Source organism: Hylobates moloch, unplaced genomic scaffold, assembly GCF_009828535.3.
Source record: "Hylobates moloch isolate HMO894 unplaced genomic scaffold, HMol_V3 SCAFFOLD_4, whole genome shotgun sequence".
NCBI classification, from domain to species: Eukaryota; Metazoa; Chordata; class Mammalia; order Primates; family Hylobatidae; genus Hylobates; species Hylobates moloch.
This window is the reverse complement of record NW_026652279.1, coordinates 51825971-51832682: the sequence shown is the minus strand read 5'-3', so window position 1 is coordinate 51832682 and position 6712 is coordinate 51825971.

The following is a 6712-nucleotide window of genomic DNA, read 5'->3' as shown; positions in this document are numbered from 1 at the left end:
TGCCAATGCAGCCTCAGTGAAGGTTTTAGCAAACATCACAGGTTGCTCTGAAGTGGGGGTCAAATTACTTAGCCCATGTTGTGGCCAGAATGAGAGCTACCCTAGGAAGGAATGAGAACCCTAGTTGAGGCAGATTCCTCCAGTCAAAGGCAATTTTTTTGAGAGGTCTGAGAGGTGACAGCTGTTAGCACTCTTCCAGTTTCTGGAGGAATTAGTCTTTCAATACTGTATCAATCTCCAAGGGCTGCTGTCACTTCACTGGAATAAAGGAACTACAGTGCCTGTCATAGTCTGCTTGAGCTGCCATAAAAAAATACCACAGACTAGGTGACTTAAAAAACAAATTTATTTTCTCACAGTTCTGGAGGCTAGAAGTCCAAGATCAGGGTTTCAGCTGATTTGATTTAGTTAAGGGCTCTCTTCCTGGTTTGCATATGGCCGTCTTCTTACTATGTCCTTATGTGACCTTTCCTTGGTCTGTGCAAGGAGAGGGAGAGAGAGAGCAAGCTCTCTGATGTCTCTTCTTATTAGGACACTAACACTATTGTATTATAGTTACTGACATGCCTTATGAACAGTCTTAAGTACTTCTTATGTTTAATTTATAATTTAAAATAAACTTTTATTTCTAAATAAGGTCAAAATCAGAAAGTTTTTTGGTTGTGTGACGTAGAACATAAAATTTCCTTGAGTTGTAGTTAGAAATGATAATAATTTGGACTGTTTTTCAGAGACAGGTTACAAAATAGTTGAACTAATTAATAGTTGTAGACAAAAGCATTTTTTGTGATTACAAATGTTTGGATTAAATGAAAATGTTTACAAGCATATACATCATAATATGCCTCCATAATATCTGACCTTTTGATAACAATCAAACATGCGCCCTGCTCAACTATTAATGGACTGGGAGGAATTAGGTACTTAAAGGAAAATAGCTCTCTTTTTTCCTTTTGAGTGTTTATGTGACAGTGCAATGTAGAAATAAAGCAATTCCTTTGATATTTGGATATAAAAGAATTTGAAAATCTTACCCCGTGAAGTGTAAGTGAAGAAGTGAAGAAATGAAGAAATGTTTTGTAGATTTTGTGGGGGGTGGGAGTTTCAAATAGTGGATGGAGAGCTGAGGAAGTAAACATTTTAACCCTGTAAAAGTCTCAATATTTATTGAGACTTTCATGTCCTATTTGCCTTTACTTCCTGTTTTGTGTTTAGTAGTTTACTGATAATAATGAAGGATAAAGTTTTGAGACTCTTCCCTAAACCTGACTCTGCTGGCAAATTGTTCATAAAATCCACAGAACACTATCTCCCAGGCATAGTACTGAGGATCTAATAAATTTTAATCTCCTGTTTCTGAAATATTTCAGCTGGAGGGTAGAGAACAATTCTGTTGCTCTCCTGTGACAGATTTATGTGTTCTTTAGAGGATGATAAGCAGTAGAATTTCTTTTCTTTTCTTCATTTCTTTATATGCCGACTTTTAAAGATTCACAGTTGAAAAATGTCACTTGTCACATTCAGGCACGAATATTATCTTCCTATTGAACATGGAACATGTCTAGTCATCTCTCCTAAATGGATTCTGACCTGAGAGATAAAACAATCACTTTTAGGTCATCTTTGGTGAAGTTCATATGAACTAGTTGTTCAGTCCTGCTGAAGGTGTTTCAAATACATTATCAATTATAAATACTCATCTTTATTTGTGTTGCAAATGAAAGCTTGGAAAACCACATGTTATTCTGTGATATCTATATATCAGCATATCTGTATCTGTATTTATTCTTTCAGGTAATTAGTCCGTCATGGAGTGGCACATTACATGATTGGGGGCTCACATTTGTCAAACAGCTGTAAGACAAAGAAATTATTTGGAGTCAGAATAATAAGGACGATTTATAGAAGAGATAGATTAAGAGTAAATCCTTGAAGGATAGAAATATTTATCCTGAGAATGAGGGCACAAACCAAGTGTGGGAATGGAACTAATTAGACTACATCTCAGAAACCATGGGAAATTTGGCTTAACTTTAAATTGCCTTGAGGCAGTGAGTCAAAAACAGGGCCTGTCTGTATCTAGCTCACCCTTTCACTTCTCACATCCAGCTTATGGCCTGTGGTAAAATAGATTCTCAAGAGATATTGTATGAATGAATGTAAATCGAGTGAGTGAACAACAGAAGTAAGGCTGTATGGGTTGTGCTTATTTTCTGACCATCCTTAGATACATATTCGACTTTGTAAGGGAGGCTTGTAAGTCATTTCATCCAACTGACCACTTGCCCTTTTCTGCCTGACAGCCAGACAGATATACTAGTGGCTTGATGTTCAATCCACCTTTCATCTACCATCTTACAGCCTCAAGCAGATAATGCCATTTTGCCATAATGTGAATCATGTACAAACTAGTGTTTTCTTTGATTGAACTTTTGAGTGTAAGAGGTTACCGATATTCAGGGCCTAGAGCAAAATCCAAAAAGAAGCTGAAAAGACATGGGAAAAAAATAGGCCCCACAAAACAAGACATTTTCTATTGGTCTGTGCTTCACACATATTCTTACAGCAAAGACTTGCTCAGGAGCTAAATTGTCATTTCATCAGGAAAGAGTTTTATTAGTCAAGAAAGCACCCAGGCTGGTCAATAGAAATATACTGTGAGTTGACTGGTATTTTGGCCTGTGTCTAAATTTCACACTCAAGGCAGCTATGAAAGGGAGCCTGAGAGTCTCTGATTCAGGTGAAACAGTCAGAGAGCATTACACCTGCCTTAATTTTTGTAAAAGTTTTACAACCCTCCAGAGGTAGATTACATTAATACGTGCTTAACCATTTCTCCACCTATATGTTTATAGATCTCCTCCAATTCTCTTCCCAGAGTGTTGTGAGATGAATGGTTGGGAAAGAGAAATATGATCACATTGCTCTTACTTGAAATCATTCAACACATCCCTGTGGGTGTCAGCATAACATCTGAAGTCATTAGAATAGAGTACAAAACTCATCATGTACCCCACATTCTCCTTTCGTGCCTTGCCTTTAATGAGTTTGTGAGTACCTACTATGTGCTTGGAGCTGGGCTGCTTGCCAGGTTAAAAAGGAAACAGACCTACTGGATTGTTCCCCTCCCTCTTTTTTTTTTTTTTGACAGAGTCTCGCTCTGTTGCCCAGGCTGGAGTGCAGTGGTGTGATCTCGGCTCACTTCAACCTTCGCCTCCTGGGTTCAAGCAATTCCCATGCCTCAGCCTCCCGAGTAGTTGGAATTACAGGCATGCAGCACACGCCCAGTTAGTTTTTGTAATTTTAGTAGAGATGGGTTTCACCACATTGGCCATACTGGTCTCGAACTCCTGGCCTCAAGCAATCTGCCTGCCTCAGCCTCCCAAAGTGCTGGGATTACAGGCGTGAGCCACCATGCCTGGCCTGTTTCCCCCTACTTCTCAGATCTAATCTAAAGCACATTTAATGGGCTCATTTGCCTTTTTCCATAATAATTTTTGTGCCTGCCTCTCCCCATTGCCCTCTGTTTTTTACTTGATTTATCCCTACTCATTATTAAAAATTCACCCAAGGCCCAGCTCGCCTGTTCCCCTCTGGGACCCACAGGCTGTATGCACACACTCTGCATTTCTAAAAAACATTGTTTTCTTCCTTGCATTTAGCTCCTAAGTTGCATGCTTTTCTCTGAGAGGAAAGTCTGTGTTTTCGTCTTTATCCTCAGTAACTTGCACAATGCCTAGCTCATAGTTGGTATTTAATAAATGTTACTTCGCCTCTTCGGTTTTCTTAGAGGTCATCCCTTTCTGAATCAAATCTTACTTTTCAGATGGTTACTTTGATGATGTGGATTTTATTCATTTCTTTGGCAAATATTTCTTGGAAATCTACTATGTTAGTCCTTATATAGACATATTTCACACCTGATTTCTTCAGCAACAATGGTGTTGAAGAAATGGAAACTCAGCTGTGATAATTGCTAGTCTTACCCTTCCTATGTGTCAGGAATGCTTCTCAAACTAAGGCGTATCTGACTCCAAATGCTCTTTTTTTATGCCATGTTTTTTTCCTTTAGGATAAAGTATAATTTTCGGTACATCTTATATAGAAAGTAAAAATATACTACAGTTTAAATTCTATCATAATTAACTCCTTAAGACCTCTAAGTTCACTTGCCATTTGATCATTACAAGCACACTGTTAGAAATCTATTTAACTGTCAGGACCTGAACATCAGAGAGGAGGCACTTAGGGCTTTATTTTTTGTTTTTCTCTTTGTTAATAAATTATCAAATGAAAAACAAAATGATATTTTATTCCCAATAGAGGAAAGCGAGAAGTTCAATACAAGCGACGCTCTTACTCCTTCCCCAAGCTTGTGGGTTGAATGTACTAACACTGGTTGGTTTAGGGTGTTGTTGCAAGTTTCTCTCTTCAGTCACTTCTTTAAGAGGGGCCTGCGGGGAATAATTTTTCCCCCTATTTCCTTTCTTTGTTATAAATCTTATATAAAATGAGTTTACTTGACACTGTACATGTTGTGGAAACAAAGATGGATGAATGGGGGCTGAGGCCAGTGGAGAAAAGAATTAAGTGATAGTTGATGTTTACCAGTATTTGCATAGCAGATTAAAGATGCCTGCAAATTATTAGACATTCCTCCTATAGAGAAATGGATTGATTTTTTCCTTCCCTTGAATTTGGGTGGATTTGCTTTGATATAATACAGTGGAAGGGAAAAAATGCTTATTTCCAGGCCCAAGCTTTAATATACCAGCAGTTGCTACTTTCAGTTTCTTGGGACTCTCACTCTTGGAGCCCTGATCTTCCATGTGAGAAGCAAAACATGGTGACCACATAAAGAGCACCTGTGGCTCTGTGGAGGGGAAAAGGGCCCACTGAGTCTGGTCATCCAGCTCTCCTTGCAAGCTGCCAGGCCGAGACATTCTCTTCCTCTCCTCACCCCGTGACCCGCACTAGCCCAGCCACCACCTGAATACCATTGAGTGAATGCAATTGATGTTACAGTCTTCTGTGAAGATAAGAATCTCTCAGACGAGTCCTTTCTGAATTCTTAACCTCTATTTAAAGCCACTGTAGTTTGGTGTAGTTTGTTAACAGTGGTAGATAAGCAGAAAAGTTTGTACCTAGTCATCAACTAACAATTACTTTAACTTATTCCACATCTACTGAGGAAATCATTGAAGCTAGTTGGATATATCATATCTTCCTTCATTTTGATGATGGTGTCACCAGAATATATATGTTAACTAGAAGGGAAGATATAGATTATTTGTGTGTGTGTATATTTTTTAATCTAACTGATGGCAATCACAATATCTATTTAACACATTATATTTTTCACACCACACTTACAACTATTTTTTTTTATCTTTCTACCATATGTCTAGTAAGGTCATTTGTCAAGTCTGAATTATGCCATCTTGCAGAGGCTGAAACTGAGGCATAGAGGTTAGGTTAACTCCCTAGGGTCACATAGCTAAGGTTTTCAGAGCACACTGGGTAAAGAAAATGTTATTCAGAAATTAAATTAATGTTAAGATGGTTATCTGTTCAATGCTTGTCACATCAACTAAACTTTAAGCTCCAAGAGGTCAGAGAACTTGTCTGTCTTCTTTAACACTTGAGGCTTAGAGCCTAGGCCAGTGTGGGCCAAGAAAACACTCACTTGGTATTAGTTGAATGAATAAATATATAAAGAATGCTGGGGCTCTGACTAAAACCTAGGTTTCCTCATTCAGAGGTTGAGTCTCTTTTAGTCACACTCCTGAGTTATGAGAGAGGGTATGAGTCACTTGGGAATTTCAGTCAGAAGGCACAGGCACCAATCACACCCTCTCCTTACCCTGTTCCCTTTCCATCAAAGCATATCTTTGTGTGAGAAAGAATGTTTTTGAAAAATCTTCCTAGTCATTCTGATATACCTCCTGTCGAGAACTAAAACACAATACTACCATTCTTTCTCTTAATCACATGTTATTCTATGTAAAAGAAGTGCTATGAGAAAATGCAATCATGTATGCTTATAAATTCTGAGAACATTAAAGTTAAAAGAAGGAAAAATAAGAGAGAAAACAATGCCAGAAAAATGCACTAAAATGCAATTAACATTAATAATTTTTTTGTATGTGCTTAGTGAACGTTTATCATTTTGATTTTCAATTTTCAGTATTTTGATCATTTTTTTGGAGACAATAGTTTTATAATTAAAAAGAAAATGCCCCCAAAGCCCAGTACTCTGCCTTAATGATTAAATGAATGGAAGATGGAAAGAAAAGGGAGAATCTGAGTTAACCAATCATCGATGAAAGGGGAAGACAATTCACTAAGAAGTATTCAGCACCTCTGAGCTAGTGGGGACTGTAGCTCCAATAGGGGTAGGTATGTAAGTTGCTTTCACTGATGCTTTTCTAAATGCTTCTGAACTCTGAAAGGCCCTTGAACTAAATGTCAGTTCCTATGAATTGATATTGGTCTTCAGTACCTACCAGCAGGTCAGCACACTGGCAGAGAAAAAATGAAAAACAAACAACAACAACAACAAAAAAAAACAAACAAAATACTGCTTCTCAGGATTCCCAGCACAGTGAGAACAACTGGCCAATACATTTAGGAAAAAAATGCTACAAACCTTGTATTGTTCGCTACCCCAAATTCATAGATAGGCTCTTGGATGTGAGTGTCTGAAATGCTG